We start from the raw sequence: 24,534 nt of genomic DNA, 5'->3' as shown, positions 1-24,534 counted from the left end.
TTTGCTTGGGAATGAAAAGTGTCTGAAACTACTAGTAGTTTACAATGAATTGTGTTTTGTGCTCTCTCAGCTCCATGCACAGCTCACTTTTAGCTTGGAGGGCCAAAAGGAGAGCAAGACACAGTGGGGGAGCAGGCAGGAGAGAGAAATTACCATTGGTGGAAAAAGAATAAGTGGGTTTCCGCCTTTACACATTGAGTTATATAAGGTAAAGTGATGTCCAGTGTGTCATCTTTGAATGAAGTAACCACAACTTGCCACTATATATCTATATCTATATCTATATCTATCTATATCTATATCTATCTATATATATATATATATATATATATATATATATATATATATATATAAAAGTTGGTGAATTATTTGATTCTTGATTCTTGCATGTCAGTCAGGGGCCCTTCGGGAGGATGGGTTCCGTTTCAATTGAAACAGGTGAAACATAGCTAAGGCTGCCCATGATTATCTGTTACAAAAAACAAACACTGCAGCTCAGAAAACTGATTGATGCCACTCAGTGATGCAACAGGACTATGTAAAGCACAGCTCATCCTCTCCTGAGCCAGAAGCAGCTGAGGAGGGGAGGCGGAGTACACCTGTTGGTGGAGGGGTGGGGGGGGGTCATTGGACATCTGGCAATTACGGCAAGTGGTGAGGAGATAATGGCCATTATCTTTATTTCACCAACCTGCTGGCTTAGTCCACCATGCAGCTCCTTTCGAGACAGCCCATCAGCTCCAGCAGAAAGACACAATGTCTCATCCATTAGTTTGTCAGCAGGCAGTTACAAACATAAACCTGAGATAAAATGTAGAAGTCAGACAGTGGCTCAGTTCAAAGACAATGGATGCCATTAGGTAAGAAGCTTTCCCATGGAGGTATATGCAATAAAAAAACAAGCAACATGAAATCCAAGGAATACTGGAGCAGCAGGAATACGTGCAGACATGTAAGGTAAATGTTTAGTAAGTGTGAAAAGGTAGATTTGCTGGATAATTGCTATTTCTTATGGAAGGAATCAACAAAGGCATACAAAGGTCATTGGAACACGCCCAATATTGTCAACGTCCAAAGAGCTGATGCTTTGAAAGATGTAGCGCCACTCCAAAGCTGTCGGCCCTCAAACTTGTTTATGACGTGCATAAAATCCTGTGGCAGTTGTTTGAGAGGCATCTTCCTAATTCAGATGGTTAAGTCATAACCTGCCTACTGCTCAACAAAAGTCACATCAGAAACCAGCTGCACTAGCTTTCTTCCAGTCAGCTGCGAGTAATTTTGAAATAAATCTTTCACAAAAAATGGAAATATGGCCGTTTCATCTCCTTGAGGCTTCTGCTTTGACTCACATTTGCTTAGTTTGGTAAAGGGATATGCAAATTGGTGAAGTGCAGTGACAGCTAAAAATTTGAATCTGTGCCCAAAAGATCTCAAAACAGTTTATATTAAGGAAATAAGTTACAGAGAATGGCTTTCAGACCCCATTAAAAAGAGAGCTCTACTTTCACACCTTCACAAGCCTGGAAAAATAAAGCTCCACTAAACCTTTAAACGCTCTTTTCCCCCCTTCTCTTTTCTGCAAAGCTTTCTGGTGCTTATCTTTTTATCCGGCCTTAAACTCTGATTCTTTGATGCAAGCTGTGGCTCACCTCTGTGGGTGCCTTGCATGCTGCTGTTATAGCTGTGTCAGCAAGTGTCACCTTAACTAGGAACAATACAAGACTGCAGCAGGAACACACTCTTCCTAGAAAAAGCTGCACCAGAGATAGAGAGACAGGGGATGTGCAGCATAAATATAACCCACAGGTGTTGCTAAAATTCATATGACATTCATTTTTCTGACCTTGCAATTCAGGGCACAAGAGGGAGGAAAATATTTTGGAAAATTCAAATAATCATCATAACTCTAAATTTTCAACGTTCATCTACGCCTATATATATATACATGCCTGCAATATGAATATGTGAGGAAGCATGAATTACTGTAACTTGTTATTTCGAACTATGCACCCACTGTTGGACTTACACAGTTGGGCAGTAACACAGTATTGAGAATATTTTGTAAGGATTACAATTTCTAATATTTAAATAATTACATTACAGTTACTAATGCCAGTAATATTATGTTACTTTGACATTTTTTTACATTCAATCTGTGTATTCAGTGGACAGAGTGGTCCAGAGTATGTTAGCTTAGCGCAGGAACTGGGAGTGGGGGAAGGAAGCTAGCTCTCATAAAAAAGCTAGCTTCTTTCCCTCCACCTCCCCCAAGTCAGTAGTTGTCCTGTTTGCATGTTTCGTGCTCTTAGCTGGCTTGCTAACGTACATCCAGGAATCACCTTGTTCAGAGCTGGAGAGAGTGTGAACCCCACGTGGGCAAAGCTACCTGTTGGCAGTCAGTAAATATGTGCCTGCTTGTTAAAACGCAATGTCTCATGTCATTCCTTAATATTGGTCGCACTGTTTCTTCTTGCACAGCAGCTGCCAAATACTACACAAGTTTTGCAGAGAGATGACAGCATACAGATTTCATGCCTAAAAAGAGGATCAAAACAAGGGTTTTCAGTCAGACAGTCCGGTTTTGAATTACCATGTCCATCTACCGGCACAGCCTTGAGCCAGATGCTCATTTGTCCTCCTTTTTAAATTCATCCCTATTTTATACTTTATCTAATGGTATATAATAAATGATATAAATAAATAAATAAATACTAATAAATACTTAATCACAAAAAGCAGAAAGGACAACTTCCATGCTTTTTGCACATTGTGTCGTTGCGATGTGGATGTAAGCAGCAAAGGGAAAGGCTCCATTGACAGACATGCTAGCACAGACAGACACAAAAGGAATAATCAAGGCACAGGTGCCTCTTCACTTTCATTGTTTTTCCGTGAAGCTTCATTGCCTTAAGATGACAAAATCTTTGCTGTAGAACTTTGTAAAGTTTATCATGCAGTCAAGCATCACCAGTCACACAAGAGTGTAGACTGTGAAATAAAAGTTGATCAACAACGACTTTTCAATAGCAAAACCTGTGGAAAAATAAGAGCCAAAGCTTTGTGTGAAAATGTCCTGGCACCCTACTCTGTCCAGATGCATGTGGATTATATAAAAGAAAATGAACTTATTCAGTGGCAACTGATGCAACAAACAAAGGTATCAAGTGTTTCCCCATCGGACTGAGATATTTTCACTTTGAGGAGGGCGTGCAACACGCACTGCTGGATTTTTACAGCTATAGCAATGAAACATTGGAAACTATAACAAATCAGCTGCTGATAAACTGGAGATGTCTTGGTCTAGATGTGGAAAAAATGTCAGCATATGCAACAGACAACGCCAATGTTAACTATGGAAAACACAACAGTGTTTATCAGAAACTAAAATGTGCTCAAAAAGACGTGCTTGCTGCAAACTGTTTAGCCCATATTCTGCACAATGCAGCAAAATATGCAGCTGTCAGCTTGGATTTTCACATTGACAATGTTTTGCTGAAGGTTTACAGCCATTTTAGCATCTCAACTTGCAGAACAGCACAGTTGAAGGAATTCTGTGAGTTTGTGGAAGTGGAGGAAAGCAATCTGCTGCGGCACGTTGGCAGGAGGTGGCTGTTTCTGCTGCCATCCATTGACAGAATCCTGAGGTACTGGAAACCCCTGACCAGCTACTTTTGGAGTCTAGGTGAGGAGGAATGCTCCAAGATTTTATGGAAATGCTTTGGAGAGGATGGCATTGAAGTATCTGAGATGTGTTTTCTCTTCCTCAATCACATTCTAAAGGTGTTCTCAGACTGCATTGAAGCACTTGAGGCCAAATCATTAAGCATGACCTCTGTTTTTAAGGTAATGACTGATCTGAAAGGGAAACTTGAGAAAAGGCTAAAGGATATATATATTTGTTTGGCTTTGCTGTGAACAACAAACTCAAGCAGCTAACCATTGATCTGGCTAAGAAATGTGAGGCTGATTTTATTGTTTTCTATGAAAGAGCCAAGAAATTCATGAGTGAAATGTATGAATTTTCTTAGAACAACTTTCATAGCAAAGTATCAAATTTTGACCTCACAACTGCTGTGTCTTATGAAGAATACAGTGAATACAGTCCAGTCCAGCAGGCAGAAAGACAGTGATATGGATGAACTCTGTGAGGAATACAGCATGGTGGAAGCTATTCTCAGCTCTTCGGAAATATAAGGTTTCCACAGTGAGGAGCGGTATCTGAAACTGTTTTCGATATACAGAACGTGTCTGTTTAATCATGACCTCGGCATGGAGAAATGAGAGAAATCATCTGACTGTAGACAGTGTCAAGGTAGAGCTGCAAATCTGTGTCAGTCTCTCATTTGAGTGTACAGACATGTACTGGAAAGTCCTTGCAAACAAATAACTCTTGGAAGCAGCCAAGAAAGGGCAAAAGTATCGCAAATAGACATTCAACTATGTGGTGAGTACACTAAAGTTTTATTATACGTCATAGGTTTGGGATTATTTTTCAGTTTTTATCCTGGTTTCACTGAATCCTGGAAAGTGTTCTCCTTTTTGGTGTTATGGAAATGGCCGACCTTGTCAAAACATTGGAAAAAGACTGGCAAGTGTCTATGACACCACAGCAGAAAATACATGTCTTGCACAATAACACTTGCTAACCCATGTCTAAAGTATAACATAGTGTTCCTCTCACTGTTCTCTCTTGTCCAGCAGGGACACCAAATGCTCTTAATCAGGCTGGCAGCAGAAACAGCAGTATCCATACTGACAAGCACTCTATAGCCCAAAGGCTCAAATGGAGGGAGGCCAAGTGGTCAGTGAGCCTCCATGCAGAGATGCTCTACTGAGATGTCTCTATATCCTGCATTCATAGCATCTCTTGCATATTCAGGCGCAGGTTAATATAGTGAGAATTGACAGATTAATCTCCATGCCTGGGTGCTGTGGGGGATTACATTATCTGGAAGAAGCAAGGGACCTCTCATAACTCAGACTGGATATGCAAGCGGTATATAGTCCATTCACAGTGATAAAGGGGAAACATTACAAATGAGTCAATTGTGTGTTTTCAGGCAATAATAAGAAAAGTAATTCAGACATTATGTCCAAGGAGCTTGGACATAATGTCTTGGACAGAATGAAGCAAATACTGCATGTCTCAAAGGAAGTGGAAATTGTAAACATTTTAATGACAGTAAAAAATTGGCTGGAGGGAGTCATCATTCCTCCCCTAGGTTGTTTGCAAGAACTGCAGTCTCAGAAATCTAAGTCAGTGTGAGCTGTTGAATCATTTATGACTGAGGGTGATCACATAGTTTTCTCCTTTTTCCTGGGGTTCAGGGACAGTGGGGAGGGTTCTGAAAGTGAGACAAACCCTGATCCCATCCTTGCTTGGAAGCGTGAAATTGCTGGCCTTTTAACTGGCAGCCAACAGTTCCTTAGTGTCTTACAGCTCAAAATAAAGTTTGTGTATATCTTGGGTGTCCTTGATGTTGCTGTGACAGGCAGTGTTGTCATGGAGATGGATATTTTAATGGATGTCTTTTTTTTTCAAGGGTTTTTCATGCATGACTGATGGTTTCACAGTTGTTGGACATGGGGACAGTATATGCACTTTCAAAAGCTTGTTTTTTTATTATAGTAGTTTTCAGTGCACGCTCGCAGCAAACAGACACAGGTAAGTGCAATACACAATAACATTTTATAAAATAAATAACAAAAACATAATCTAAAAGCTATGTCCACACTAAGGCAGAGAAATCTGAAAATGCTTGCACATGAAAAATATAATAATGGATCCTTGTCAGCATTTTTCAGGTCAAAAAAGAAAACGTTTGCCAATAATGCCAAAATTATTTTAAAACATGTCTTAATCTCTTATTCCTCAACAATTCCACAACAAAATTATGCATTACAGCCATCATCTGATAGTCAGGTTACTTAAGTCTGGCACCTAGCACTTTCAAAACTGTGTGCCTTCCTTTTTTTAAAAAAAAAAAAACTTTTTTGGAATATTTATTTCCCTATGCTAAGTGATTCTTATCACGGCTTCTGGGAAATTCAGAGTATTCCCACAGATCCCATCACCTGCCCCATTGCCCTGCAGATCCCTTAACCAAACCAGTAGGACATGCTAGTGCAACAATTAGGACATAATCCCTCACTGGCTTCTCACCACAAATACTGACACACTTAGAATGTGTTTCAATACATCTGAACATAATTTTAATTGTTCTCGCTAACATTTTTTTCAATGATTTGATCATGGCTAATAAAAGGTAGCTGTTATATTACTCAAGGAGAACATAATTCTTGCTTTGCTGCACTTAGACAGTTAATGCTCACAAAGCCATCCCACAACATAATGACATTAGCTGTATAGTTTGTGTATAGCTCTGTTTATATTAGCATATGAAATACCAAAGTATACGTAAAAATAGTACTAAAGTATGAAAAGTACCACTTCTGTGCTAATAGTACCTATCCATGCCATTTGCATACATCATTGTTTTATTTCACTTCATTTCTTATCCAAGTTTGTATTTGGAAATACTAATACCAGTCTGATAGAAAGAGGACAGTTGTGTCTATGATCAATGGTAAGGATAACAAAGATGGAATTCATTTGGATGTGTAAATAAAATACACTGCATAAATGAGCAGTATGTGATACAAAGGTGAAGTAAATTTCAGATCTTTTGATGTTTTGTTTTAGTCTCAAGTGGGAAAAAAGTTCCTATACAAACAATTTTAATGGCCAAAGTTCCTGATTTGAGAAAGTTCAGATTTTGGCCAAACTGACATTATTAATGGGTCTCAGCAGGGCTGGGACACTTTATTCCTCCAAACGCAAACAACTTTTGCATTGGATGATTAGACATTTTGTAGCTTTAACAATGCTTTACTCATTAATTCATGCCCTGTAACACTAGAAATGACCAGCCACCCACTATATGCATTGTTTAGAAGAATCTTTTGTCAGCTACTGGGATATGAGTGAGCCCACTGGGATCCATTAGCAGTGACATTACAGAAAAACCTGCACACCGCAAGCTCTCAAAACTTGAGTTTGAGCAAAATTCATTTCTGCCCAATGGAGGCAAAGTCTGATGTCAGAGAATGAAAATACCATGACATGCTTTGCTTATTAGTATGTTGTATTGGATGATTGGTCGTGGTTGCTTATGTCTTTTCTTAACTGAGAGAAATTAACAGTTGAAGTCTGAAATCTCAAACTCTGAAACAGCATTGTTGTTTTGACAGAAACATTAACTTGAATATCCTGGAAAAGATTCACTCCATCACTTTTGTTTGAAATTAATACATTTGAGGTTGGTAATAGAGCTGATACGATTGTAACAAAAACATAAAATACCACTAAAAACCACACAATTCATCCACCTACACATTTAGATATAATGACAAGTGGAAGTGCAGTAAATGTGTGTTTTGAAGTCCAGTTTTTGCTCTTTTATTCACTGTGTCTCTGTGTTTTTAGTTATGAGTTGGTAAGTTTCTTAATTTTTTGAAACTTCCTCACTAAGTCACTGTGTCCCACTGCCAATGCAAAACTCTTAATAATAGTTAATGTCATTTCAAGTGAATAATGAGGTAAATTGGTATAACAAGAAAAGGAGACAAGGGATAGGTGTAATTATTTTTCTTAGGAGCTCCAAAGTCAACTTTCATTTTCACCCTGTTATTTCATTTCAGTTTGCATTGTCTTGCTCTCTCTGCGCTGTAATACACTTATATTTTCCCTCCAGTTTTCACAGCAGAAGAGCAAGTCTGAAATTTTTTTACCTCCTGTAAGAAGAATTTTTGGCTCAGTAGTATCAGCAAATAGAGTAGAAAAGGAGAAACTTTAACTTTTATTAGTGCTAACATTTATCTAATTTGGAGACTGTTAGGCTATATTTCTCTGTGGGGACAGTCTCATAAAATCTTTGTCCAGGCAGCTGGCCAATAATGTCATGTCTATTAAATCAAAGTTTGTAGAAACACTTCCTAGATTCTGTGTAAAATGGGTGTTATACTGAACCATATGGTGCTTTTGAGACATAAAGAGATGGCCTGGCTCCACTGTTAACACCAACAGATGCTTGCTTTATGACAACAGAGAAGGTGTGACAAATTTATGGTGTTATTTGCCATATTCCTTGGGAAATTAACAGGTAGAAGTTAATTTAGATTAATGGTACCAGTATGTATTCAGTATGGAAAAGAACTGCTCCACTGCACCTAAGTTCATGCTAGCTGCGTGGCTAAAATTTAGATGATGAACATGGTTAACATTATTGCTAACCATCAGTAAGATAACATTGTCACTTTGAAAATGTTAGCATGTTGATGTTAGCATTTGGCTCAAAGCTGTGGCTAAGTATAGCTTCGCAGAGCCGCTAGCATAGCTATAGGCTCTTGTTGAGAGCATCCAAGGTTAAATTTAAAAAAAATATTATTGGACAGTTGTTTCACAGTGAACTGTGAGAACAAGAAGTTTAATCAAATGCTCTATAGGCATTATAGTAAACTACTTATAATGATGCATAACATCATCATTAGCTTGTTCGTGGCTAAATTATTGTTTTTGTCTAAACACATTTGCAGCACTGAAATGTGTCATTTATCCTTAAATAATCAATGGTGCCGGCTAGCTAACCAGCTAACGTTACCCCCAAGATTAAAGCCTTTCGCTTCAATTTTCTTGTTTAATATTGTTATTAAATGGTGTTAATAAGTGTTAATAAGTGTCATTCAAGTTCTAGATAGTTACTGATAAACATAGAAGCCAAAGCAGATAATTACTGGTAAGAACTTGGTTTGGTGTGAACATTAACACATGCATTGTGAAACTGTGCCTCCTCAACAAAAATGTAACTGCATGACACCCCTGATGCAAAATGTGACTTTACACAATATCACTCTGTCAGACCACACACAACAGACCCAACTGCTGAGCATACTTTAAATCTGTAGTGAAAAGACTTGCACTCAGCCTGCTGGCAACCATGTATAATTGATGAAGGTATTTTAGAGGACTGGGCCAAATCTATGACAGATTATGCTTTATTAAATGAATATTATATGCACTCTTTTTTTGGAAAGTTGGACAACCCCAAGGTAGTTGGCTAAGAGAGGTAATTCCAAAATGTACAATATTTGATTGAGCACCATGTCCCTGAAAAGTGATGTTAATAAGCATCAAGTCAAAGAGAGGGTTGATCATTCAGACGTCTGTGACGTGAACTTTGATAAATGCATTGCCCTCTAGAACCCAAAATAGCCCAGCCTTGTCAGAGAATGAAATGAGTTGATAACAATGCAGAAATGCCGTGTCTGTCACGGTTTAGAGCACAAAATCTGTATGTGCATGTAAACATGCTGAGAAGAACTGTAGAATAAACAACCCTCCACTTTATCCAGAACGCCCAAACTCCCACCAACAGCTCTCTGAATGTTAATTTTGACAAAGCACTTGACTTCAAACACAGTGTTACTTGCTTAGACCCATTGTGTCTCCTCATAGTATTTAATTGTTCTCTAATTATCTATTATGCAGAGAGCACCCATTCTCTAGCTGTAGCTGTGCGACAGGTGTTATTCTTTAATAATGCATTCTGAGATCTGGTGACCCTCCTCAGGAATTTTTGGTCACACACACTCGTACACACACACAGTCCTGCATGCAATAACACCATCTGCTCCTCCTTTTCCATCTCCTTTCCTTATCCTCATCTTTCTCCAAGCTGCTTAACATACAGTGCATGGCATTTATCGACATCGCCGATTGAAACAAATATTATAGTACAATTAATCAAAGCCAAGTGTCATGTTATGATCGCTCTGTGAAAGCAAATTGCTGTCATGTTGTGTGTTAAGTGTTTATATGTGCTGCAAAAAGGATTCATGGCCTCTGAGGTTTATATACAAGTATCTCTCTCCCAGTCTGTGCTGATCTGTCTCCAACAAGCAGTCTGATTCCCAATCTAACTGTTCTCAGCAGGGAGAGCCTCAGGCTCTGCTGCCTCACAAACTCACAAATGCACACACACAGTCTGACTGAGTTAAAGAAAGTACTGGCTTCTGCTCAATATATTCTGGCCATATCTCAACCATACTTCAATTTTGCTCTCCAGTCTTACTAGCCACTTTTTTCCCCTCCATCTATCCTTTCTCAGTCTCCTCTCAGCATCGCTGTCAGCATTTCTTCATTCGTACCCCCTCTGTCCAGCCTCTCCACCTCTTTCCCCTTCCCCGTTTCTGTCTCTTTGCAATATCCAGATTCACAGCAAAAGCAACTGCCTCGTCCCAGCCCTCCAGCCCAGTCTCTGCTTCACAGAATCAGATACTTGCCTCAAATTTTCATTCTGCAACCTCCCTTTTATGCTCCACATAAACCAGAGATTTATACCTGAATTACACTTCTGGTGGAGTGTTCACTCAATGTTCACACACTGCTTATCTATCCATTATTGCTCACACACCAGTGAGTGCTGAACCTTGAGTTTTTGGCCAGAGGCCAAGATGTTCACAGAAACTTGATTATTCTGTATGGATTGTCTCGCGGACATAGCAAGGCTTTTATTGCACAAGTAAAGGGAAGGGCTCAGGACTCAAGATATCTAATTTCAGTAATATGCATGTCTATGGTTTTCTTTCCTTCCAGCAAGTGTTTCATCAGAGTAGACACAGTTTACATATAATATTACATTACATAATAAAACTCGTTAAATGTTGTAATGCATCTAAAAACTTAATGGTACCAAGATTATGTTCACTGGCAATGTTTATTAAGTTTCAAAGCAGGAGGTGGTGTAACATCTTTATTACAGTGTCATGAATAAGATCATTAAATAAGATATTCTGTGAAGTATGTCATAGGGGAAGACTGATGCGGCATCTGGGACAACTCATGACAGGTGTGTCAGAAATCTTTTGGAGGGGGTGAGGACGGGTAACTTTGGCAGAAGACGAAGGGGATTGTTTCCCATGTCAAGCCTCAAGTGAGCTCTTACTTTTTAAAAGTATTTGACCAAGTTTTAGTTTCCCAAAAATAAACATATAACTTGTTCAGACCAAAAAAATTGGTGGGGACGTGCTTGTACATCTACCAGAGAGAAAATGAGAGAGAAAATGAGGAGAAGGGAGTGCAGTTTGAAAAACCGAAGGCATAAAACACTGCACAGTGAAAGTTATTTTGCCAGCAATCATCTCCTGACAACTGTGAGGTAAACAGCAGAATTTCACCACTCCTGTTACAAGATAGTCTTGAACTCAGGTATTCCAGATATTGCACTTTCACATATTTGATTGGCAAATGCAATGTGTTGGAAGATGACTTTGCATTGCGTTGTGCCAAATCTTGAACCAAGTTGAACTCCTGCTGTGCCATCCCATTGGTCTCAATGAAATAAATGAGAATGCTTTCTTCTTTGACATGGTCAAAATGTGGTTTTAGTCATGCTTCTGTTGCTAGGAATGGATAGTGAAGAAAAAAACTAAATTAAAATATTTGCAATGTACATCCAGCAGATATGCACAATATAAACATTTTGTTATAATGTTGAAAAAAAGTAATCTGGTTGTTATATTTGCTATCAAATGTATTTCCAACGCAAATTAGATATATGTACATGAACATATAGGAAAGGTGGTTGTCCTGTCAGCACTGTATGGCCATTTATTTACCTCCTATAAGGGTCATGTACAACAAACATGTTTTGATGTGTTTGAAGCAGACACCAGCCAGCACACAGCTGATGGAGATGCTGCTTATAACCAGGAGGCATATTGAGTCCACAGGGCACACGGGCTGAACATACCTGACTCACCTTGTGGCCGACCAGATGCTGTTTTGAGTGTACGTGTGTGTTTGCATGTCTGCATGTGATGGTGTCTGTATGCATGCGTGTACGTGTGTATTTGGGGGGTTGCTGTCAGTAGCTGACCTGTGACCCCTCTGGCTCTGTTAAGTCCAGCGGTATTCTGCAAGAGGACTGGAGGATTAATGACAATGGTGAGACCACCTCACAGTCCCCGCCGCAGGGACCAGCCACTGCTAATTAGATATATGAGAAAAGAGGAAAGTGCCCTTGTCTGAGCTGCTAGATATCAAAGGAGGCTGCAACAAGCTCTGGAAGATTATGTAATTTTTCACAAAGTGCGCTTTTTAAATGTGTCTCACTTTTGTGAACACACCATATCCCTCATAGAGTAGCGAGGTGTGCAGAGCCGTGTGTTCCACAAGTATTTTTCACAGCTGTAAATTAGGGTTTGAAGGGTTTATTTTAATAATAATGTCGGTGCTCCTTATAGTGGCATGGGAATCTCTCGGATAATTTAACACCAGTATAGGGCTATGTTCTGGCCATTGAATATTTCTACTTTTTTTCCCATCAAACCGGTATGGCAAATTACTCCATATACTACTGTAGCCAAGAGCTTCATTTTTTTTAAGATGCTGCAGAGTGCATAAACACAGTACAGAGGTAGAGACATAAAGTGAAAAAATATGACAAGAACTACAGTACTGTGCAAAAGTTTTAGGCACCCTAGATGTTTAGATTCTTATCCATTATGCAATACCATCAGGGAGGTGTCTGATCGGTCCCAAATTTATTCATGACATGACAATGACCCCAAGCATACAGCTAGAGTCATAAAGAACTATTTTCAGCAACAAGAAGAATGATGAGTCCTGCAACATAGGTATGGTTTGGCCCCCATGGAGCCCTGATCTCAACATCATGGAGTCAATCTGGGATTGTATGAAGAAGCACCTGATACGGCCTAAATAATAAATCCACAGAGGAGCATCTTTCTCCAGGATGGTTACAACAACCTACCTGCAAGTTACCATGAAAAACTGTGTTAAAGTGAACCAAGGTGAACTGCTGCTGTTTTAAAGGCAAAGCTGCTCACAGCAAATATTGATTTCATTTAGGTTTCTGCTGTTTACTCGACTTTGTAAGAAGTTAATTGATTAATTAAAACAACTTATAGCAATATTTTTGTAAGCATTCTCACTTTACTTTTAGTGCCTAAAACTTTTGCACAGCATTATAGACAATACTCAACAAAACCCTAAAATAAAAACACACAAACAAAAGCAAAACATTTAATAAAAGTACAAAAATCACCATACTAATAGCAAAACAATAGATATTATAATAATGCCAGCTAGTTACTGCTGCTAGGGTCGGTTGTTAGGGGCACATGTGCGTGTGCACGTGTGCATGAGTGTGTTAGTGCATCTACCAAGAAAAAAAAACAGGAGGAAGATTAAGGAATGAAGTTATTAAATTGAAAATCAATTAAGAAAGGGGAATAAGAGGTGAAAATAAGTCGTTGCTATTGCAAAAATCAGAACTGTAGTGAATTCATAATGCTTTTTTTGTAGCAATTTGAAACAAAAAGCCACATTGAAGTTGCTGAATTTATACCAAATGCACTTAAAATCTAAAAGTAAATGAATGTAAACTGCTCCATAAAGTGTAATCAGCTTCAGCTCACTGCAGCCAAATTTAAAGCTCTGTGATTGGATGCTTGGATAGTTAACTTCTATCATGTTTTGATGTATACAGGCTTCTTCTATCTTTTGGCTCTTTTATCAAAGATCTAGATATTTTCTAAAGCATTTGATCATCTTTTGTATCGATGAGTCTACCTACCACAGTTTATCCAAAAAAATGAATAGGACTTTTACCTTCAGAACCATGAATGTCCCCCATTTTACTAAGCTACACTGTACTATTGTCTACATCCCTTGGTTAGCACTGTATATTGTAGAGGTTTAAGAGGAGGAACAGGTAGAGCTCACCATCTGTGTTCCCTGTTACTGAAAATAAAAGCAGTGGTTTCAGACAACATGAACATAGGAAACTGCCTTTGATGTCAGCATGACAGGTGAGAGAATACAGTCTGCTGATTTCACTTGTGGGTGGGGAGTTTTGTCAGGTCTGCGAAGGCCCCATGCACACACCTTCAGGGCAGGCAGTTTTTTTTGTGTAGGATACTGGTATGCACGTCCTCTTTAATCCATATCTAACCTAATGCAGTGTAACGCTGCACCGCTTTCATGTTGGAATCGGTTTCTTAGGAAGACTGACTCAATTTCTGTTTCCTTTTTTGTCTATCTGTCCTTTCTGTCTTCTTCATCTTTCCAGCTGTTTCGTTTCAACTTCGGTTGAAAGGTGGCAGCGTATTTCAGTACCAATCTGTGTTCAGTGTCAGGGATATCACTTGTCCTCAAATCTCACACTACATTTTTAGGTCTCCCCTTCTCTAAGCTTGTCCGTTGAATGCCTGTGCTTGTGTGCTTGTGTGAGTGTGTGTGTGTGTGCATCCATGCCTTTTCTGTTCCAGCTTGTGTGTATGTGAGAGACAGAAAGAGAGAGAGAGAGAGAGGAAGAGAAAAGACTGGCTAGCTGCTTGGTGGTGAGCTGTGAATGTAAGACAGTAGTCTCCATTCCATCCAGCTGTTGTACCAGTCTCCCCTGGGTTTCTCCGACACACTCTGTCAGCCAACACCTCACACACTCGCGCGCACACGCACGCACACGCACACGCACACACACACACACACACACACACACACACACACCAAGCTGCATTCACTATAGCTCTCCGTCATGGTTTGTACATTCTGTCCCTGCATGTATGTTTTTTTTTTCTGTTTATTTCTCCGTATCCGTCTTTGACAAGCTCCTTTAAACAGACTAGATTCTTCATTTCAGGCCTTCTGTGTCTTTTTTTTTTTTTTTTTTTTGCCTCACTAGAGAACACCTCTGTCCAATGTATGACGGCTGACGCTTTGCAGAAAAAATGCCCAAGTGACAGACAACACACTCAACCCTCCATCAATGCTGCCTGGGTACAATAAACCTTCACATCCATCTATAGAGAGTTCAGGTGGTGTGCAATTTATTTATTATTACTGTTTTATTGATGCGTTTTGAGTGAACAGCGTGGCAGGTACAGTAGATATGAGAGAACAAACAGGCTTCCTGATATCACACAAGCCTAAAACAATGTTTAGAGATTTGTAGAGTAGGTGGGTTTGTGGCAAGTACACTCCTCCCATGATCACATTCACGCTTGAGTTGCGGTACAGGTTGAACTTCTGAATTCAGACACCTTTTTGTTTCATTCTCGCTCTTCTTCCCGTGTGCTGTCGTTACCTTACTCACATCGGTTTGACTGGTTGTACAGTTCATTGAGCTGTTGGAGCAGCATGCTGATGTTAGAGAAGGTTTAAAGGGTTCATTTCAATTACAAGCAAACAGGTTTTCTCACTCATCTCTACTGGTATTTAAGTAGACAGTCTATGTTCTATTATATAGAGACTATTATGTCTCTAAGTTAGATGTGTGGTTGTAGTGCTTAGTTACTTATTTTTGCAGTAATGCATTGTTCCAACCAAATGCAGCTATAGAATAGATGTCATAGATGGTTTCGCCCCTCCAGATCTGTAGACTCTTGTTTTCATAGCTTTGTCCATCTTTTTTTGGTGGTTTTAAAAACGTATTAAACTCCATTAGCTGAGCTGTAGCTTTTACCTACTATTCATACACCGTAGTTGTGACAGTGAACAGTTGAACTAATTTGCGAAAACATTAATTGTTTTTAATCTGAACTTAACACCTAGGAATAATGGCTATTGTTATAAAAAAGAACCAGATTGTTAATAAAGAGTTTTCCTGCTATTTTTTCCAAGTTATTCTTCATAAGAGGATATCTTTATTGTTCTAACACCATGACACAGTTTTCAAGTGAACAACAGTTTAGCTACTTCTCACCAGCCCACCAATGTTTTCTGTTTGTTTCTCCCTCTTTCACACCTTCTTTTTCACTATGTGTGTTATTGTTTATCCTAGTAGAAGTCCCTGTGCAGTCCTAAGATTGATCAATCACCTGCTCATACAAGTCCCCCCGTTCCCAGCATCCACCTGTCCCCTTCACACTGGCAGCCTTGTGGGCACAAGCTTTGCATGGATGACTCACTGAATTTTCTGTCTTATGCATGCGTTTCCATCTGTCTGTGTGTAGGTGTGTGTTTTAGCTTGTGTTTCTTTGTAATGTACACACACACACACAAATATCCGTCAGAGCAGGAGAGGAGAGTCAAGCGGGAGATTGACTTTAGCAAAAGGGAGCAGGCAGTCGTCGCCTGCTGAACGCTTGAGATGTTTCCTTCATAGCACTCAGCTTTCACAGCAGATTACGGACTCTTGCTGGCTGGTCTTCAGTTTAGTGGATGAGGACTTATCCAGAATACTGATGACCACCAGCGTGGAGCTCTGTGACTTGGTCTACAGAGAGGGGTCTGTCTGCAGGTCTCCTCTGTGGGGACGCTTCCAGTTGCAGGCTCCACTCTCAGGGCAGCTCCATTATCAGGAAAGGAAATGACATGTGGGTTTTTTTGTTTGCCCTGCATTAGAAACTCTAGAAGAAGACACAAGAAATGCCCACGGTTGATTTCAAGAGCCATATATGACGGTGACAATGGTGCCTGTGACTTTTTTTAGTTTAAAGTAGTACGGCAATTCATGTTTAGTTGTTTTAATAGTAGCTATATCAAAAAAAAAAAGTTAAAAAACATAATGTAATGTATTGTTGTTTTGTGTTGCACTCCATGTGACTTATGTTTCCATAGTTGGCCTTTGTGTATTCCTCCATGGTTACTGCATCCATGTTAGCAGAGTTAGCTGTATGCTAAGTGCCAATAAAACATCATGACTCAGCGTTCATTCTGACTCTGTCTTCTCACGCACACTCGTTATCTTACACGTAGTATTTACAGAAAATGTGAGAATTTATGGGAAACCTGGCAATGGTTTTTTATTCAGTATTACTATGGACAAGATCCTGAAAATACATTGTTTTGAGTTACACACAGAGATACAGGAAGTAACCCACCCTGTTCTTTGTTGCAGCTTTAGTGATGATATTTGCGTGCAAGGTTCAAAGTTTGTTGTTTACTTTCTTTCTGTAAAACTTTAGCATATTAGCGAGTGAAATGTTCAGTTTGAACGACACCTGTGCTCATCATTATTTGAAGCTTCCTCTACACAACTGTGACAGGCAAATTTGCAAAACATCAAATAGTCTGCATGTTTTGCGCCGCACTAGTTGTACTGTTAAAATAACTTACGTTATGTTCAGTTTGAGTAAATACACCATAAATACCGAATGTTATCTAGTCAGGATATCTATTACGCCGACAGTGGCGTTAGATCATTAAGTCAATTTCACATACACAAGCAAACTTTTCCATATATGCTACATTATTATAAAGCTTATTTTGGTAGATTTCTTATATATCAACAGATAAAGGCTTTAAAGTTGTAAACACAATGTGATCAAATAGGCTATTGATTATTAGCTTTTCATAATAAATTCACCTGCTCACAGTTAAATAGTCTGTCTGTCTGCAAAGAGAAATTATGACATTGCGAGTAAAAAGAGAACAGTGCATGTGTTTCTGTCTGTGAGAGATAAAGAGAGGCTTCAAGCAATAAGCAGTGTTTGTTGAATCACCGAGGCTATATTTGTTTATGAATCAATCAATAAATATCGCTATAATGACAGAGTTCATCACTATGTGCTACGTTGACAGAATAAATGAATAGATTCAAGATTTAAATAACACTGCTACGTTGATAACCTATAATATCTGAATCAATATGTGTCTTTATATTGGCAGAGTCAATCACTTTACATGATATGTGGACAGATATACTGTTAATCGCTACATTTAAAGAATTAATAGGATACTATAACATTACTGCGTTGGCAGATTGTATATCATTGACAAAATCATGTTAAACAACATGTGACAGTCCATAGTTCTGTGGGTTTTTTCCTGACAGCGGAGGTCTTGTGTTTGTGTGTATATCGTCTTGTACTCAAGGCAGTCTGTCTTGAGTACTCTAGATCCCATTTTTCCCATTGGAACAAAGAAGATCTGGATCTCCTATTTACAGTCAAACCTGCTTAGATGACAAGTATCAATTTAGGTCTGTGGTTGGACTAATGTATCAGTTTCTCAGTATTATAACAGCATTGCATTTTCACTACATCATGTCATCCATTGTCAATATAAAAGAGTTTCCTTTTTTCTCCTTTACAGCTATTTAAAAATATATAACAGCTGTCATTAAATTTTATTTATTTCGTGTATTGTAGTCAGAATTATTTTCCTCATAAAAAACCTAATGTATCCCAGAGCTTATCTTACAGTTGAATGTAGGATGAGTCACCCTGACTTGCAGAGCTGTTAACCTCTGCATTTAAATTGAGAGTTATAAATAAAAGCCTTTCTGATGTGCTGCTACATTATGAACCATCCAGACCTCTCAGGTTGTCTGGGACAGTTCTGCTTTCTTTCCCCAGAGTCAAAACTAAACATGGAGAGGCAGCATTCAGTTTTTATGCTACACATATCTAGAACAAAATCCCAGAAAACTGCAGGTCTTCTGCAACTCTCAGTTCTTTTAAATCAAGGCTGAAGATTTGTCTGTTTGCTGCTGCCTTTTATTAAATCAAATAATTATTCATTTCTTATACTGCACCGTAACTTTTATTTTTGCATTTTACACCTGTCTCATTCTATTTCAGCTTGTTTTTGTTTTCTATTCTCTTGGCTTTTTAATGACTGTTTTCAAATGTAAGTGTCCTTTTTGGTTTCTTTTGCACTTCGTCTCGATGCTTCAATTTTCAATGTCTATTCAATGTTTTATGTAAAGCACCTTGAATTGCCTTGTTGCTGAAATGTGCTATATAAATAAACTTGCCTCACCTTGTCTTGCTCTAGAAATGGCAGACAAATCACCCATCTCTGGCCACAGATAGAAAATACATTTTCTCTTTTGAATTTGAATTGATATTAAGTTGTACTTTTATTCAAATGGGTGACAGTTAGAGCTGCAGCAAACCATATTTTCATCATTCCTCAATCTGTCAATCCTCACATTTGAGAAGATGGAAACAGCTTGTTGTTGGCAATTTTCTGCAATAAACGGAATTCATTCTCAACACATCATTTCAGCATTTGTGATAATATAGAGTTTTAGTGTCTTATGATGGTCTTAACTGTCTTTTCAAGTCTTTCCCACCCTGCAGAACATAATTCACTGGTGTACACATTGAATATTGGAATTTATGCTAATTTATTTCATGTCAGTGATAAAACTTTGTTGCACAAGTCATCACCAACTGCTTTTCCGATACATCTGAGCACCTGGCAAACAGACAAAACATATTTCCCCCAATTTCTCAGGTGACTTGAGAACAGAAATAACAGCCCAAATTCAACATGTCATGGTATCGCTGTAAGGTGAGTGTTTGGACAAACTACAAATCCAGAGTGGATCCATACCGTTGAGGCATGGCAGAGTCTTTAGAGGATTTTCTTCTCTGGAAAACAAACCCTTTGGAGCTCAGTGCCTCTCCTCCCCGCTTCCTTCTCTGCTTGGCCCTGCAGAGTGCAGCTCACTGATAAGGGTTTCTGTCCTTGTCACCAAGGACTGATGTCTTTCTGTCAACTCCCAGGCAGCCCTGTTCCTCATTCTGCGCTATTGTTTTGCTTCTCTTCTATACCTGACAGATTCCCTATCTCCCTCCCTTCTCTCCCTCACCCCTCCCCTGTCCTCATACCATCCACTCTCTTTCCCAAAGAGGCATCCATTCCTACCACGGTGCCAGTACCAGCAGCTTACAAGTTATTGTCTCAATCAGCGTTCCTTCTCTTAAGTCACAACACCTCCATCTCATAAAGCTCTGGGTGATTCCCATATTCTCTCTGTCTGAAGCTCATACATGCATTAGAGCAATACAAAAAGAACATTACATCGCCCATTGTTGTGACATCCAATCAGAGGAGATGTGCTATTTCTGCATACACTCGCTCTCTTTTCAAACACACACATGCACACACACACTCACCAACCAAGCATTTAGCTATTTCACCACCCACCTCCACAATATAGCTGTGACTGCATCTCCTGTGGCTTAACACCTCTTGTGTTCATTAGCACTGTGCAGCGGCGTGTCAACAGCTCTTATTTACTAATTAGCGTCTGATGACAATAGCTGAGACACACAATGGAGACGACAATGGTGATCCTCATCTCTGACGCTCACTGTCCTTTGACAACATGAAGTATTAGTCATTCAACTGTGTAATAAGCTCCTCCGCTCTCATTGAAATGAGCTAATGCACAGCGGATCACCGTTTTGTCTTGGTATCGCAAAAACAGATTGCAAAGTTGTTGTGATTTTAGATAGAAAAAGTTTAGTTGGGGAGAATTCTTCCTCCAAGGTCGAGGCATTGCTCTGACTGTGCCTGGCCGGTGGGAATGGAGATAAAAATGTCAAAGCCGCCATAAATAAGAATATAAATAATAAAGTCCCCCACCGCGCTTGGTTAAATTGAACAGCAAAGGGGTCGTTTTCTCGCCGTCCTTCTGAGATTTTAATCTCTCCTGCTAAATCTTTTCCACCCTTTCTTCCTTTGTCTTACGGTTGCTCCCCAGAGAGACAGTGCTCATTGCTGCTGTGTGATGTAACGCTGAAAGAATGGGCCCCAAAAAGCTGGCAAACTTGTGAGGCAGTAAGGAAGGATCATGCATTTCATCAGTTTATACGATGACTTCTAAAAACAGCCAGGAGCCATTATATTTTTCCTGAAGTGCAAGCAGGAAATAAGAACAAGTCCTCATACTGAGATGACAAATAGGTCATTTGTCATTCCTTAGGAGTGTTTTGGAGACTTGATGCCCCCGTTGGTAGGGTGAAGACAGAAGACAAACCAGCAATGCTCTTTTCAAGTTTATGTAGGCACATAAAACTATTTGGTCAGGAAAGGATTGTATTAGCATCCGGTGTTGACTCTCGGTGAGAGACAGAGCCTGGTTTATCAAAGTCAGGTGCGTCATTATTCATATGACCCACAGCTGTGTTAAGAAAACTGGGTAGCGTGTTCCATGTAGAGTTCAGTACATGTATGAACCGATCTTTTAACACTGAATCATCATTGTCACCGACCAAATCAGTAGCTTTTAGCAGCAGAGCGCCATTGTCAGCACAAACATAATACATAGGTTCTTACTTCCTCATTAAAAGCTTATTAAAAGACTGCAGACGCAACAGAAACAGCTTTGTTTTACATCAGACTAGCTTAATGAACTTACTATTGAACTAAAGTCAATAGTCATACAGTCAAATCAGCACTGTACAGAATGTCATGGTGGCGTTATCGTTGATGCAATCTGTACTACATACTGAAGTGCATTTGAACAAGGTTGCAAAAGGTTAGCATAGGAACAAACAACATAGTTAGTGACTACAAATATTTGAAGTGAACTGAACCAAATAAATCCAACAGGCAAAGCAATTTGCAACGTCTGATGCCATGATAGTTCCACATACACTCCAAAGAAAGCTGTTTGTTGGTGTTTTTAGCACATTAGCATTAGTCTCCCTCCTTGGCTAAGTCGGTTGAGTCCCCACTTTTTGAGACTTTTTTATTTTTATTAGACCAGATGGCTGAAACGATGACATAGAAATTGTGATATTTCATTGTTTTACAGGTGTTTCTTTTGTAATGACATGGAAATAGACCTTATTGGTCCAAGCAAATCATGTAACCTGCGATTTTGCATTACTTTTACCAAACGTAGATAACTGTAAGGACTTGGTAAGGTTAGGAAAAGATTGTCTTTATGGCTAAAATAAACTTACATTGACTGTTGGCAGGAAATGCAATGCAAACCCTGGTCTTTGGTTTGAATTTGTAAAGTAAATCTTTTTTTAGAGGACAGTCATTTTTTGTACAAATGCTCAGACTGGCTGAGTCACTGCACAAATTAATGAATATGAAAGTGATATACTGATCCACCTCTTTGAGAATTTTTTATATTTATTGAACTTATGAATGGGTCAAACTGTGACATTGAAATTGGAATATTTCATTAGTCTATAGTGGTTTATTTTGTAATAATTGTGAATGGGAAAAAGTCTTTCTGGGCCCAAGAAAATCTTGTGATCCTGCAGTTTCAAACTGTGGGTATTATGTAAAAATTGTTGCACAAAGGAAGTGCAGTGGCCACACTTCACTCACGAGTAAAATGAAGACATACCATCAGGACCAAAGATAAAACTGATTTGTCAAGGTTAGGAAAGATATTGATTGGATAACGATGTGTAAATGAAGTTGACTGTTGGAAACAGGCCATAAATTCCAATGTCTGCTGTTGGGGTCAGACACTTTCTCGAGATGACAAGCCTTTTTTGCATAAATGTGAGACTCCCTTATCAGGAAAAAAAAAACAAATTATTTCACACTGGTTGAGCTCATTACTGCACTTTTTCTGATAAGGAGAGTCTCAAAAATAAAACATCAAGCAGCCAGAATATCTATTTATTTTCACCATTTTATAAAGTATGCTATAACCGTGTCAAACGTTTCATGACAGAGATCTGAGTGAAACAGAAAGAACCCCAATCATGTCAAGACTGAAATAATATATAGCAGTACAAGAGAGAGAGGTGGGGGGATATGAAGCAAGCTGAGTGAACAGCTGGATCCCTGGTGACAATTTACGACATGCATGCGTTCTCATAAACAAAATATGAGCTACCTGCCCTGCCAGATGCCCTAGAGCTCATCAGCGATGCAAATGAATGCACACCTTAAGTTTTCTCTTGACATACGACTACTGATAACTTAAAGTGAAGCCCCTGTCATTCATTTGTTATTGGATTATGCAAGATTATGGGAATCGGTATGCAAATGTATGCATATGATTGCAGGTGAGGCGGGTGTCGTGATGTCCCACGGCGGATTGTGGTGGTAGGCTGGAGCTCTCTGTGGGAGAGGTTAAAGGTTTTGGCTGTTGGCTGCCAGACTTCACCCACTTAACTTGTGTGTTTGACAAATATTCACCTGCATCATTCTCATCCAAAAACAAACAAACAAAGATGAGCTAAAAATAAACAGACACATTGCATTCTTTGGTGCGATGCTCAGTTCTTGTATCGTCGCACATTTTTTGATATTCTTTCCTCATCGGGCCCTCATTCTTTTTCCAAATCCTTCTCTGACCTCCTCATGTGTCTCAAGCCCTGGTGCGTGGGCACGGGCTGCTCTGATCCTCCCAACACTCAACCACGCCTGACCCTGATGCATCACTCGCTAACGGGCATGGAGGAGAGAAACACAGTGGGAGAAAATAGAAGAGAAGGGTGCTATCCATCTCCTGCAGCAGTGTACTGTACAGTAGATCAGTGGTCTTCTCCCACTTTCATCTCCCAACTCCAGCAATCTGCCACCTGGCCTCCACACAAAAACTGTTCATCTGAGCCTTAGAGCTTTCTTTCTTTCTCTCTCTCTCTCTTTTTCTCCTTCTCTGCATCTGTCCAGTCCGGATCTCAAAACAAGACAGAAATGCAAGCGAGAAAAAAACACACATTCAGCCATGTGCGTGCACACAAACGCGCTCCCAAGCATTCTCGTAACACTCCTTATGAAACAGACCCATGTAATCCTTTGTGTTTTATTTCTGATGTGAGCTGGATTTCCGCCCTGGGTGGAATCCGCCTGTTCAAAGTCCTGTATAGCTTCTTCTCCATTTTCATTACAGTTTCCCTTGATCCACGTTTTGGTTGTTAACGGAGAGATCGCTCAGTTGTGCATGTTAGAATGGAAATTTCCAGGCCACTGTTGGCAAGTGAGTCAGATAGCTGGGGTATCCACGTATGATTTCCCTGGGCATTCATAAAGCAGCGGACCAAAACGTGGGAGCCCAGTCCCTTGTGATTGCGACAACCTCTTCCGCGATCATGAATGAATGGTCATGAATCCAAAGCCTTCAGGATGTAATCGCCTTTCCTTGACCCATGGGGATTTAAATCCTCCATTTTCTCCCCATTTATCACTGGAACTCCATCGCTGAAAGTCCTTACTTTAGCTGCATTAACCTGTTTTCAGCTGCCAGCACTTAAGGTTAATGACTTTAGGATATTCCACGCAGTCTTTAGTCAGCGTGCAACCTTCCCAGACAATGATACAGGAGGCTGAGCAGACAGAAAAGCAGAGGCAGTACTCCCTGTTGGCAGTAAAATACCTCTCATTTCAACATTTTTTCAATGGTTGACCCTCTAAGTTAGTTATGAAAATGTTTTAAGAGCAAGTCACGCTCTGGACTTTAACTATTCTCAGGGGTGAGACAAAAGGAGTTAAAGGACTGGGAATGATTTAATGTTATCTGTCTTAAACCTCACCTCACTGCACTTCACTACCTCTGTCAACTGTCTTTTTTTCCTCATTCCCCCTTTTAACCTCTGTTACAACTCTATTAGTGTCCGCTGCCTTTCCTCCGGGCTGCAGCCATAGGTTGTCTTTCCCCACAGAACTTTGTAACCCACATTCACACAAAAGTGCTTTGTACTGTGCTTTCTGCTCTCACTTCAACATATTTTCTCCAGAAGAGTAATCCATCCATGCTTCTGAGAGGCAGCTCTCTAAGTACTCTCTCCTTTCCATTA

The 24,534-nt window shown here is 39.5% G+C and overlaps 1 long non-coding RNA gene across 1 annotated transcript; it reads right to left on the bottom strand.

Moving 5' to 3' along the window:
* Positions 1-373: 373 nt before the first annotated feature.
* Positions 374-1,861, bottom strand: LOC121891125. The gene is made up of 3 exons (XR_006094039.1): positions 1,546-1,861; positions 692-801; positions 374-599 (listed from the first exon to the last, which is right to left on the bottom strand). It is a non-coding gene; the product is annotated as an uncharacterized LOC121891125 (long non-coding RNA).
* Between the last annotated feature and the right edge of the window lie 22,673 nt (positions 1,862-24,534).

The sequence above is a fragment of the Thunnus maccoyii genome, chromosome 23 (assembly GCF_910596095.1).
Source record: "Thunnus maccoyii chromosome 23, fThuMac1.1, whole genome shotgun sequence".
NCBI classification, from domain to species: Eukaryota; Metazoa; Chordata; class Actinopteri; order Scombriformes; family Scombridae; genus Thunnus; species Thunnus maccoyii.
The sequence above is the reverse complement of the archived record's forward strand: the minus strand, read 5'-3'. Positions and strand labels throughout refer to the sequence as shown.